The following is a 14,579-nucleotide window of genomic DNA, read 5'->3' on the forward strand; positions in this document are numbered from 1 at the left end:
ACAATGAAATATAGTTATAGTTGGCTGGGTGATCAGATGAGCAATTATTTGTATACGGATGAAGAGAAAAGAGCTTCAAAGCATACCAAGACAACTTATCTTTATATTCTTCTCAACATTATTGATTCCTCTTTTGAATATCCCACTGTAATTTGTATTATTCTGCAGTGAACAATCGCACAATGAAGACTATTTAATTAACTTTTTAGAAACCGGGCCAATGGATTAATATTTGTGTTTTTAGCCGTGCTAAAATCCTATTCACACATTGACTGTGATTCATAAACACTGGCATATTGTATGGCAGTCGTGATGAAGAGCAAATTGATTAAGGCCAGTCTCACACGTCCAGATAATTCCGGTACCGGAAAAATCGGTACCGGAGTTATCCGTGTCCGTGTGCTCACGTGGCACATCAGTGTGCCACCGTGTGCTGACTGGGTACCACACGGACCGTGCAGGAGACAGCGCTAGAGATAAGCGCTGTCCCCTGCATCTGATGCTGAAGCCGGAATTCATTCCTTCGTCCCAGCAGCGTTCGCTGGAGAGAAGGAATTAAAAATCATTGGGTTTTTTTGTGTTTAAAATAAAGATCCTTGTCACCACCCCCCTCCCACCCCCTGTGCGCCCGCCCGCTGGAAATAAAATACTCACCCAGCTCCCTCGATGCTTCCTCTCAGCGCCGCAGCTTCTTCCTGTATGAGCGGTCACGTGGTACCGCTCATTACAGTGATGAATATGCGGCTCCACCCACGGTACCACGTGACCGCTCATGCAGGACAAGCTGCGGCGCTGAGAGGAAGCATCGAGGGAGCCAGGTGAGTATTTTATTTCCAGATGGGGCGCACAGGGGGTGGGAGGGGGGTGGTGACAAGGATCTTTATTTTAAACACAAAAAAAATAAAAAAAAACAATGATTTTTCATTCCTTCTCTCCAGCGAACGCTGCTGGAGAGAAGAAATTAATGGCGGCTTCAGCACCACAAGCTGGGGGGACAGCGCTTACTGTAGCGCTGTCTCCTGCATGGCACACGGACAGCATCTGTGTGCGGTATGTGTTTTACACGGACCCATTGACTTTAATGGGTCCGTGTGATACGTGCGCTCCAACGAACACTGACATGTGCAGAGACACATTGATTTTAATGTGTCTACATGAGTCAGTGTCTCCGGTACGTGAGAAAACTGTCACCACACGTTCCGGAGCCACGGAGCATCGCTGTTTAGGTCGCTGTAGAGACGTCAAACACAGCAGCTCCAGAACGATGCAAGAGCGATCCTGTGACGTAGCGGTGACTCACTTATCGTTCTCACAGGTCGTTAGCTCCATGTAAAACATTGCTGGCATCGTTGCTTTTGATGTCAAACATGACGATATACGCCGACCTGGCGACGAAATAAAGTTCTGGACTTCTAGCTCCGACCAGCGATATCACAGCGGGATCCAGATCGCTGCTGCGTGTCAAACACAACGATATCGCTATCCAGGACGCTGCAACGTCACGGATCATTGTCATTCTCGTTGTAAAGTTGCTGAGTGTGAAGGTACCTTTAGAGGCCTGCATGGACTGGAGTTCTCTTCTGTTGTAATTCACACCACCTCTTTGGTCTAAATTATGAAGCATTTTTCGCTTAAGCTCAGCCAATGTTTTAAAATGTTGGCACAGCTAGCCAAAAGTGCCAAACACTCCAAAGGTCGGTAATTGTTTGCAAAGGCACAAGCTGCACAAAAACACTCCAAAAGTCGGTAACTGTTTGCACAGGCACAAGCTGCACAAAATTGTGTGACATTTTAAGCAGTTTTATGCCAGAAAATTGGTGAAAATTGCTTGATGAATCGTGAATTTTTTTTGGGGGATTTTAAGATATGCAGTTTTTTTTTATTTATTCCCCTCTAATCATGATGGTGTTTTATCCAGTTCACTTTCCATAACGTTTTTACAGTTTAGGCGGTCTAGAAGTAAAGCATAGAACATTTAATCTCCAACCCCTTCCACCGTTATGGACAGCTCTGGCTTTGCAGAAGCTAAAGGAGGATGCAGAAACAGTTGCTTGCGAAAGTATTCACCCCTGGGCTTGTTACCTATCTTGTTACATTACAATCTGTGTTTAAACATTTTTGTAATCCGATTTGTGTATGATGCATCAGCAGTAAATAGTCTACGTTGGTGAAGTGAAAAAAATATAGGCATAGATTACATTTATGGGAACAAAAACTAAAAATTGTCATGTGCTTATGTAATTTAACCCTTTTGCTATGAAGCTCCTGAAAATTTCTGGTGCAAGCAATTACCTTCATAAGTCCCTGGATGAAGTATTTCAATGGGAAACGCGCATCGGGTGTAGTGGGCTACTGAACATTTCAACTCATAAGGTAACAGCTTCATAAATGTGGTTGGATGCAGGTATATTAATACGTTTTATACAAAACATGTTTCTAACTATGCTGTATTTATAATAACCTATATTTCTAAACAGTCTAATGTAAGTGGTATACCTTTTTACTTTACCAGACATGATGCAAACATGTGCTTAATATATTGCGCATACAGCCTTGTCTACTCTATTTTCTAATGACCTGTAGCAAAAATAATAATACCTTATATGGAAGCACACAACATGTTGCTTTTCATATACTGCTCTTGCCCCTAAAGGGTTTTTCCATGAACAAAATTTAATTTTAATCAGTAGATCTTGGAATAATAATAATTTCCACAAATGGATGTGTTTAAATAAAATGTTCCTGTGCTGAGATGATCTTATACATGTGTCCCTGCTGTGTACTGTGTAATGTCTTTGTCTGACCGTACAGGAGCATGGACTGATCATACCACAGCTCCTGGGCAGGGGAGGAAGCAAAAGAGTACACAGACAGGACAGTATGTGATCACAGCGGATTCTTTTTGTGAGGTAAAACATTTCCCTGTTTTTAAACAATATTTTACTTCACAGAAAGAATCATTTGTGATCCCGTGCTGTAATATCTGTATACTTCCCCCTACCCCTCCCCTGTCCAGGACATGTGGTATGATCAGACCATGTTCCTGCACGGTCAGACACGGCCATTACACAGTACACAGCAGGGGCACATTTATAAGATTATCTGAGCACAGGAACATTTTATTTAAACACATCCAATTGTGGAAGTTATTATTCCAAGATCTATTGATTACAACCAACTTGTTTGTGGGAAAACTCTTCTAAAGATCTTGCATGAATTACTTGCTGTTATCTATATCACATGATATTTATACATCATTCTTGGATTTTACTGCATATACTACAGTGCCCCCCCCCCCCAAAAAAAAAGGGAACACTTAAACAACAGAATGTAACTCCAAGTAAATCAAACTTCTGTGAAATCAAACTGTCCACTTAGGAAGCAACACTGTTTGACAATCAATTTCACATGCAGTTGTGCAAATGTAATAGACAACAGTTGAAAATTATTGGTAATTATCAAGACACACTCAATGAAGAGTGGTTCTGCAAGTGGGGACCATAGACCACATCTCAGTATTAATGCTTTCTGGCTGATGATTTGGTCATTTTTGAATGTTGGTTTGGCTTTCACACGTGTGCTAGCTTGAGACAGACTCTACAACCCACGCAAGTGGCTCAGGTAGTGCAGCTCATCCAGGATGGCACATCAATGCGAGCTGTGGCAAGAAGGTTTGCGGTGTCTGTCAGCGTAGTGTCCAGAGGCTGGAGGTGCTACCAGGAGACAGGCCAGTACACCAGGAGATGTGGCGGGGGCCGTAGGAGGGCAACACCCCAGCAGCAGGACCGCTACCTCAGCCTTTGTGCAAGGAGGAACAGGATCATTGCCAGAGCCTTGCAAAATGACCTCCAGCAGGCCACAAATGTGCATGTGTCTGCACAAACAGTTAGAAAGCGACTCCATGAGGATGGTATGAGTGCCCGACATCCACAGATGGGGGTTGTGCTCACAGTTCAACACCGTGCAGGACACTTGGCATTTGCCACAGAACACCAGTATTGGCAAATTCACCACTGGCGCCTTGTGCTCTTTACAGATGAAAGCAGATTCACACTGAGCACATGTGACAGAGTCTGGAGACGCCATGGAGAGCGATCTGCTGCCTGCAAAATCCTTCGGCATGACCTGTTTGGCAGTGGCTCAGTAATGGTGTGGGATAGCATTTCTTTTGAGGGCTGCACAGCCCTCCATGTGCTCGCCAGGGATAGTCTGACTGCCATTAGGTACCGAGATGAGATCCTCAGACCCCTTGTGAGACCATATGCTGATGCCGTTGGCCCTGGGTTCCCTCTAAAGCAGGACAATGCCAGACCTCATGTGGCTGGAGTGTGTCAACAGTTCCTGCAAGATAAAGGCATTGAAGCTATGGACTGGCCCACCCATTCCCCAGACCTGAATCCGATTGAACACATCTAGGACATCATGTCTCGCACCATTCACCAACATCACGTTACACCACAGACTGTCCAGGAGTTGGCAGATGCTTTAGTCCAGGTCTGGGAGGAGATACCTCAGGAGAACATCCGCCACTTCATCAGGACCATGCCCAGGCATTGTATGGAGGTCATACATACACTACTGAGCATCATTTCCTTGTTTTGAGGCATTTCCACTGAAGTTGGATCAGCCTGTAATTTGATTTTCCACTTTGATGTTGAGTATCGTTCCAAATCCAGGCTTCTATAAGATATTAATTTTGATTTACATTGATAATTTTTATGTTTTATTGTTTCCAACACATTCCACTATGCAGTGAATAAAGATTTACAACTGAAATATTTTATTCAGTGATATCTAGGATGTGGTATTTTAGTGTTCCCTTTATTTTTTTGAGCAGTGTATGTCCAGGTTTTTTCACCATTTGCCTCATCTGTGGTTTTATCCTTTTTATACTTATGTTATTTTATGGCTTGATTTTATTCATGTATTGAAAAAATAAATGTTTTTTATACATTTTATTTGGCCTTTCTATAAAGTTTTTCTATTTTGATGTTTCCACATGCTGTGTACATTATGGTATAATGTACAGGATTCAATTGTAGGTGTTTCTTCAATTACCTTTAGGCTATGTGCACACGTAGAATGGTCCACTGTGGATTTTTCCGCCACAGATTTGATAAATCTGCAGGGCAAAAACGCTGCGTTTTTGCTGCAGATTTATTGCGGATTTACCACGTTTTTTCTGCGGATTTCACTGCAGTTTTACAACTGCGGTTTTCTATAGGAGCAGCTGTAAAACCACTGCGGAATGCGCAGAAAGAAGTGACATGCTGCGGAATGTAAACCGCTGCGTTTCAGCGCAGTTTTTTCCGCAGCCAGTGCACAGCGTTTTTTGTTTCTCATAGGTTTACATTGTAATGTAAACTCATGGGAAACTGCTGCGGACCCGCTACGGATCCGCAGTGTTTTCCGCATCGTGTGCACATACCCTTATAAGTCACATGCTTAGTGAAAGGAAGCCACCTGTGTGCAATCTAAGTGTCACATGGTCTGTCAGTATATACACAACTTTTCTGAAAGACCACAGAGGTTACACCACCATTAAGCAAGAGGCACCACTAAACAAACAACACCATGAAGACCAAGGAGATCTCAAAACAAGACAGGGACAAAGTTGTGAAGAAGAACAAGTTAGAGTTGGGTTATAAAAAATATCCCAATCTCTGATGATCTCTCAGAGAACCATCAAATCTGTTATCAAATGAAAAGAACATGTTACCACAACAAACCTGCCAAGAGAGGGCCGCCCACCAAAACTCTCACCCTGGCAAGGAGGGCATTAATAGGCATTAATAAGAAAGGCAGCACAGAAACCAAGGGTAACCCTGAAGGAGCTGTAGAGTTCCCAAAGAGAGATTGGAGTATCTGTCCATATAACCACAATAAGTCGTACACTCCATAGAGGTGGCCTTTATGGAAGAGTAAGCAGAAAAAACGGTAATTAGACCTACCGGTAATTGTATTTCCAGGAATCCATCCTGACAGCACCATGGAGGACGGCCTTCTTATCCATAGTGGGACAGGAAACCACGAGAGTTTAAAAGGACCCTCCCCCTACCACCCTTCAGTGATTTTCCAAAGTAACACATCTGGCTGGATGCAAAAAAGAGAATTTTATTTGAACACTAACAACTGTTATACAAATGTTACATCACATAAGTATGAAGTGCTCTTGCAATAGGGAGGAAACTAACAATGCTGTCAGGATGGATTCCTGGAAATACAATTACCGGGTAGGTCTAATTACCGTTTTCCAGGTCACCATGTGACAGCAACATGGTGAAGTACCAAAGGAGATTTGGTCCTAGGGTGGGACTACAGCCTGAAGCACTTTCCTGCCACATGCTAATTGAGACGACACTACGTCTACTTTGTAATGTTTAGAGAAGGTACTGAGACTAGACCAGGATGCAGCCCTACAGATCTGTTCTGCCAAAGCCCCCCCTTTCTCTTCCCATGAAATGGTTACAGCTCTGGATGTATGAGCTTTAAGGCTGTCTGGGGGCTGTCTTTCCCTGTGCCTCATAAACTAAGCTAATTGTTTATCTGATCCATCTCGCAATGGTTGATTTTGATGCCTTTTTTCCCTTATTTGGACCCTTGTAAAGGACAAACAAATTATCTTGTCTCCAGGCTCTAGTTGCCTCCAAGTATCTGAGTACTGTCTCCCTGACATCCAAGTTATGGTAGAAACTCTCTTTCTGGTTCTTAGGGAGCTGACAAAATGAGGGAAGCACCACCTCCTGATTCATATTTGATTCTGAGACAACTTTAGGGAGAAAAGCTGGATCAAGTCTCAAGACCAGCCTATCATCGAACACCTGTAAATAGGGGTTTTGAATGGATAAGGCCTGAAGCTCCCCAAGCCTATTAGCTGATGTGATAGCTACTAGGAATGGAGTTTTGAGTGAAAGATTACCAATTTCTATATCTTCTGCTAGATCATATGGTCATCTACACAACTCGTTAAGGACCAAATTAAGGTCCCAAGGTGGGACTGATTTTCTTATTAAGGGTCTTAACCTCTGAACTGCTCTGGAGAATCGGCCTATCCAAGGGTGGGAAGCCAGGGAGGAATCGTAGAATACACCGATGGCTGCTACTTTGACCCTCAGAGTACTGGGTCTAAGACCTTTCCTAAACCGAGCCTGTAAAAAGTCAAGTATCTTGGGAATATCAGGTTGGTCAGTATCAACTGTCGTGTCTCCACAGAAACTGCAAATTTTTTTCCATATTTTCAAATAAATTGCGGAGGTCAGCGGCTTCCTACTTGCTTGTAGAATAGAGATAACTCACTCTGAGAGACCCTTAGCTTTCAGGATCTGGCGCTCAGGATCCAGGCTGATAACTGGAGGATCTCTGGGTTTTAATGTAGAACCGGACCTTGATGGAGTAAGTCTCTTCTTTTTGGAAGGAGAATGGGTTCTTCTACTGACAACTTCTTCAGTAAGGGGAACCAGCTCCTCTTTGGCCAGAACGGAACCATGAGGATGACCCAAGCTTTTTCCTCGTATATCTTTCTGAGGATCCTTGGAATCAGTGTGATGGGAGGGAATGCATACAACAGACCCCTGCTCCACGACTGTGAAAGGACACAACTCGTTGAATACCTTGTTGTTCAATTCCCATTCTGTTGCTGACAACTTTTTACTGCTTAGGAAGTCTGCAATCTGGTTCTTTGTACCCTACAGGTGTACCGCCGAGATTGACAGTACAGATCTTTCTGCCCATCTGAAGATCCAATCCGCTATATGTTGTAATGTTAGATGTCTTGGACCGCCCACATGACGAAGGAAAGCTACCGTCGTTGTGTTGTCTGACAGTATCTTTACTTGTTTGTTCTTCAGTAAAGCCTGCGCCGAAGATAGGACTTTCCAAACTACATGCAGTTCTCTGTGATTTGAGGAATTCTTGCTGTCTTCCGAACTCCACTGTCCCTGATAATATCTTCCCTGGACGTGTCCACCCCATCCTTGCTGACTTGCGTCCGTGGTTACTGTGACTTCTGGAGACTGAATCCACGAAACCTCGGCCCGAAGATTTCTGGGGATGGTCCAACAAATCAGGGATCTCCTGACTTGATGGGATCGTCAAAAATCTTTGTCCAGTGAGCTCTGCCTTCTGTCCCAGGAAGCGAGAATTGCCTTCTGTAATTGCCAAGAATGAAATTGGCTCCAGATTAATGCAGGGGATGCAGCAGTCATTAGCCCGAGGATCTTCATTGCATCCCTGATGGAGACCCGGCTTCTTGAGAACTGACAAATCCTTTTTATTAAATCGGTCAGATTTTCTTCTGGTAAAAAAGACTTTCTCACCCTTGAGTCTACGATGACTCCCAGAAATTTTATTCTTGGCTTGGGTACTAGGTCTGACTTTGACCAGTTCACGACCCATCCCAATTTCTGCAGTGTGGAGACCACTGACTGACAGTTGATTCTGAGCTGACTTACAGAATCTGCCACTATTAAGAAAGCATCTAAATAAGGGACTATCGTGATGTTTCAATTTCTTAAATAAGCTACCACTTCTACCATAAGCTTTCTGAATATTCTGGGGGCTGTTGCCAAACTAAATGGGAGGCAGTGAAACGGATAGTGGTAGACCCTTCCTTCTTTCTCCACCACAAATCTGAGATACTTTTGGTGATCTGAAAAAATTGGCACGTGGTAATATGCACTTTTTAAGTCTAAAGTGCACATTACCACCTCTTTCCCTAAGAGGGAATTGTGGATCTTATAGATTCAATTTTGAACCTCTTGTACGCTAGCCATCTGTTTAAGGGTCTGAGGTTTATTATTGTTCTGGATTCCCCCGAAGGCTTTTTATGGAGAAGAGACCCAAGTAATGTCCTCTGCCTACTTCTCGCAGGGGTACCAGCAAGATTGCTGCCACTTGTGAGAGGTCCTGAATATCCGACCACATAGGGGAGGCTGAAAAGAGATAGGCGTTGGATACAAAAAAATCTTTCTGGGGGTAAGGAGTCGAATTCTATTCTGTACCCTTGAGAGATAACCTGGAGTACCCAAGGACTTCTGGAAATTCTTTTCCACTTTTCCAGGAATTCGGACAGACACCCCCCTACTCTGATGGCGTCATTTCCTTTGGAACCCAGACCTTGAGGCTGAGGAACCCGAATCTCTATTTTTGTTTCTCCTCCTTTGGGATAGCTCCACCTCCCTTGCTTCCCGTTCCTACTATAGTCTGATCTATGACTGTAATAGGGTCTGCGAAATGGCTGGTACTTCTTACATTTTTCCTCTGGAAACCCCTTTTCATCTGAGGCTTTCTCTAAAATATCAAGGATGGGACCAAAGACCCCTCAGCCTAAGAAAGGGATAGAGCATAGCTTATTTTTAGAATGTATATCCCCTGACCAGTTCATTAGCCAGATAGCTCTTCTGGCTGCGTTGGACAAGGACTGACCCCTAGCTGTGAATCTAACAGACTCCGCAGTAGCATCTACAAGAAAACTGGTTCCCAACTTTAGTAGGGGAAGAGATTTTATGATGGACTCTCTAGGGGTTCTGGCTGACAGCTGTTCTTTCAAATCATCTACCGACAAATGCATAGCATGCGCTACAGATGTTGCTGCTATATTAGTACAGATGACAGCTGCTGAACTTTCCCAGGCTTTTTTCAAGAGTCCATCCGCCTTGCGATCCATGGGCTCCTTCAGGTTAGAGGAGTCCTCAAAGGGAAAGGCCTTTCTTTTAGACACTTTGGCAAGTGGAATGTCTATTTTGGGAACATCCTCCCAGTCCCTGATCTTCTCATGATCAAATGGCAGGCGAAGCCTAAAGTCTCTAGTAATCGATAGTCTCTTTTCTGCCTCTTCCCATTCTTCTAAAATCATAGAACTAATATGGGAACTCACTGGGAAGACCTTTGAGGTCTGAGAACGTAGCCCCCCAAACATCTCATCCTGATTTGACGGAGTGGTTGCGGGCTCCTCAATCTGCATAGTCTGTCTTACTGCTCCCAGGAGCTCATCTATGTCCCCAGATGAAAACAAATAGCTCTTCCCTTTCTCTGGAAGATCTCTGCTTATCTCTTCCTCTTCCAGATCTGATTCGGAAAAGCTCTCTTCAGATAACCGATCCGATTCTTGTCTTTTTCTGGATCCCTGGGGGTCTGACTGCACTGGCTGGGGGAATACCAAACCAGATATCGAGGTCTGCACCTCCTCTCTGACAATAGCCCTCATGTTGGTCATGAGTGAAGCCTGCTCCTCCCCCACAATTCGGCTGGTGCATGTCTCGCAGAGAGATTTCTGCCCGGAGTCCTTAAGCCTTACAGCGCAAATGGGGCACTTCTTATATTTTCCGGATTTCTTATTCTTTTCCATCGTGGAGGAAAGCCCCTATAATACATAAAGTTAGATGCCTCATGTGATTGTAACCTGCCGAGGTACTGAGGGGAACCCCTAACTGGGAACATGTGCCTGGCTCTCCAGCACCATCTCAGGTTTAGTGGTATCCTCCATACTGCTCCTTTATTAAGGACAGGACAGTAGCACACGTTACCTTAATATATATGCGGTGCCTCCTGGCAGTCCATCTGCCGCTTCTGCGACTTGCCCTCCTGAAGTCCCATTCGAGTAGGAGACGCTGCCCCCATGCTGCCAGCCGTAACCCGGAAGTGACGCGTGCGGGAGCCGTGACCCGGAAGCGTGCGCACGCAGCAGCCGCGCTCCCAGATCCTGCAGCCCCATGCGCCAGCATCCCTGCTAAGATGACCTGCGGCACCTATATTCTTCTCCAGGATCCGCGTGCTGCAGCTGCAACTCCACAGAGGCGTCCCTGGGCTCAGGTACATCTGGGGCATCGTCAAGGGTCGAGAGCCCCCTTCAGGGGGAAGCAACCCCGTAACCAGGAGCAGTGCTACACTGGTGCTGCTGAGGGACCCTTCTAATCGGGTGTCAGCTAGCAGAGTTCTTGAGGTGGGAAGGAAGAGGCCGAGCCCCCCCGATTCTCACCCTCCGCTCGGGACAGTCGGAACTCTCGTCGTTCCTATCCGCAGTGGGACAGGAAAAACACTGAAGGGTGGTAGGGGGAAGGGTCCTTTGAAACTCTCGTGGTTTCCTGTCCCGCTATGGATAAGAAGGACATCCTCCATGGTGCTGTCAGGTGGTGACCTGGAAAAACCATTACTTACCGTAAACACAAAAATTGTAAGGCTCGTTTTGAGTTTGCCAAAAGATATATGTGGGACACTGCCTAAATGTATGGCGGAAGGTGCTGGGGTCAGAAGAGACCAAAAATTAACGTTTTGGCCACCAAGGTAAACGCTATGTCTGATGCCAAATCAACACAGCTCATCACCCCAAGAACACCATCCCCAGAGTGAAACATCGTAGTAGCAGCATCATGCTTTGGTGATGTTTTTGGCAGCATGGACAGTGAAAATGGATGTTGCAAAATACAGGGATATTCGTGAGCAAAACCTGCTTCAGTCTGTCAGTGATTTGAGACTCAGACAGAGGTTTACCTTCCAACAAGACAATGGCCCAAAGCATACTGCTAAAGAAACACTTGAGTAGTTTAAGGGGAAATATTTTAGGGTTAGGGTTGGAATTAGGGTTAAGACTAGGGTTAGGGTTGTGGTTAGGGTTGGGATTAGGGTTAGGGGTGTGTTGGGGTTAGTGTTGGAGTTAGAATTGAAGGGTTTTCACTGTTTAGGCACATCAGGTGGTCTCCAAACGCGACATGGCGCCACCATTGATTCCAGCCAATCTTGCATTGAAAAAAGTCAAATGGTGCTCTCTCCCTTCCGAGCCCCGGCGTGTGCCCAAACAGTGGTATACCCCCACATATGGGGTACCAGCGTACTCAGGAGAAACTGGACAACAACATTTGGGGTCCAATTTCTCCTGTAACCCTTGGGAAAATAAAAAATTGCAGGCTAAAAAATTATTTTTGAGGAAAGAAAAATGATTTTTTATTTTCACGGCTCTGCGTTTTAAACTTCTGTGAAGCACTTGGGGGTTCAAAGTGCTCACCACACATCTAGATAAGTTCCTTTAGGGGTCTAGTTTCAAAATGGGGTCACTTGTGGGGAGTTTCTACTGTTTAGGCACATCAGGGGCTCTGCAAACGCAACGTGACGCCCGCAGAGCATTCCATCAAAGTCTGCATTTCAAAACGTCACTACTTCCCTTCCGAACCCCGACGTGTGCCCAAACAGTGGTTTACCCCCACATATGGGGTATCAGCGTACTCAGGAGAAACTGGACAACAACTCTTGGGGTCAAATTTCTCCTGTTACCCTTGGGAAAATTAAAAAATTCTGGGCTAAAAATTATTTTTGAGGAAAGAAAACTTGTTTATTATTTTCACAGCTCTGCGTTATAAACTTCTGTGAAGCACTTGGTGGTTCAAAGTGCTCACCACACATCTAGATAAGTTCCTTGGATGGTCTAGTTTCCAAAATGGGGTCACTTGTGGGGGACCTCCAATGTTTAGGCACACAGGTGCTCTCCAAATGCGACATGGTGTCCGCTAATGACTGGAGCTAATTTTCCATTCAAAAAGCCAAATGGCGTGACTTCCCTTCCGAGCCCTGCCGTGCGCCCAAACAGTGGTTTACCCCCACATATGGGGTATCAGCGTACTCAGGACAAACTGGACAACAACATTTGTGGTCCAGTTTCTCCTGTTACTCTTGGGAAAATAAAAAATTCCGGGCTAAAAAAATCATTTTTGAGGAAAGAAAAATTATTTTTTATTTTCACGGCTCTGCGTTATAAACTTCTGTGAAGCACCTGGGAGTTTAAAGTACTCACTATGCATCTAGATAAGTTCCTTGGGGGGTCTAGTTTCCAAAATGGGGTCACTTGTAGGGGAGCTCCAATGTTTAGGCACACAGGGGCTCTCCAAACGCGACATGGTGTCCGCTAAAGATTGGAGCTAATTTTCCATTCAAAAAGTCAAATGGCGGGCCTTCCCTTCCGAGCCTTGCCATGCGCCCAAACAGTGGTTTACCCCCACATATGAGGTATCGGCGTACTCAGGAGAAATTGCCCAACAAATTTTAGGATCCATTTTATCCTGTTGCCCATGTGAAAATGAAAAAATTGAGGCTAAAAGAATTTTTTTGTGAAAAAAAAGTACTTTTTCATTTTTACGGATCAATTTGTGAAGCACCTGGGGGTTTAAAGTGCTCACTATGCATCTAGATAAGTTCCTTGGGGCGTCTAGTTTCCAAAATGGGGTCACTTGTGGGGGAGCTCCAATGTTTAGGCACACGGTGGCTCTCCAAACGCGACATGGTGTCCGCTAAAGATTGGAGCCAATTTTTCATTCAAAAAGTCAAATGGCGCTCTTTCCCTTCCGAGCCCTGTCGTGCACCCAAACAGTGGTTTACCCCCACATATGAGGTATCAGCGTACTCAGGACAAATTGGACAACAACTTTCTTGGTCCAGTTTCTCCTTTTACCCTTGGGAAAATAAAAAAATTGTTGCTAAAAGATCATTTTTGTCACTAAAAAGTTAAATGTTCATTTTTTCCTTCCATGTTGCTTCTGCTGCTGTGAAACACCTGAAGGGTTAATAAACTTCTTGAATGTGGTTTTGAGCACCTTGAGGGGTGCAGTTTTTAGAATGATGTCATTTTTGGGTATTTTCAGCCTTTTAGAATCCTCAAACTGACTTCAAATGTGAGGTGGTCCCTAAAAAAAATGGTTTTGTAAATTTTTGTTGTAAAAATGAGAAAATCACTGGTCAAATTTTATAACTTCTTATAACTTCCTAGCATAAACATTTTTTATTTCCAAAATTGTGCTGATGTAAAGTAGACATGTGGGAAATGTTATTTATTAACTATTTTGTGTTACATAACTCTCTGGTTTAACAGAATAAAAATTCAAAATGTGAAAATTTTCGCCAAATTTCCGTTTTTTTCACAAATAAACGCAGAAATTATCGACCTAAATTTACCACTAACATGAAGCCCAATATGTCACGAAAAAACAATCTCAGAACCGCTAGGATCCGTTGAAGTGTTCCTGAGTTATTACCTCATAAAAGGGACACTGGTCAGAATTGCAAAAAACGGCCAGGTCATTAAGGTCAAAATAGGCTGGGTCATGAAGGGGTTAAAACTTTGAAAATTGCTAAATTTTCAAAATGTTTGCCAAATGTCTGTTTTTTTCATAAACGCAAGTTATACTGAAGAAATTTTACCACTAACATGAAGTACAATATGTCACGAAAAAAACAATCTTAGAATCAGTGGGATCCATTGAAGCATTGCAGAGCTATAACATCACAAAGTGAAAGTGGCCATAGTTGTAAAAATTGGCTCAGTCATTAAGAACCAAATTTGCTGTCACTAAGGGGTTAAATCCTATTTCTACATGAGACTACTTCATGCAATCAGTCAGTCATAAGCAGATCTGCTATGTAAGTAATTGTACAATCCAAAATGTAAACACAGGTAAATGAAGAAATTGTCCTAATGTCGATCTACTCTACTTTTTTTTTTACATAAAGGTGGTTCAGGTAGCAGTACATGGCTGTATAAAACCCTGGCCCAGGTCAACTTAATAAAAAAAAGTTTCTTCAGCACTGATGTGTGTGCG

This window comes from Ranitomeya variabilis, chromosome 2 (genome assembly GCF_051348905.1).
Source record: "Ranitomeya variabilis isolate aRanVar5 chromosome 2, aRanVar5.hap1, whole genome shotgun sequence".
Lineage (NCBI taxonomy): Eukaryota > Metazoa > Chordata > Amphibia > Anura > Dendrobatidae > Ranitomeya > Ranitomeya variabilis.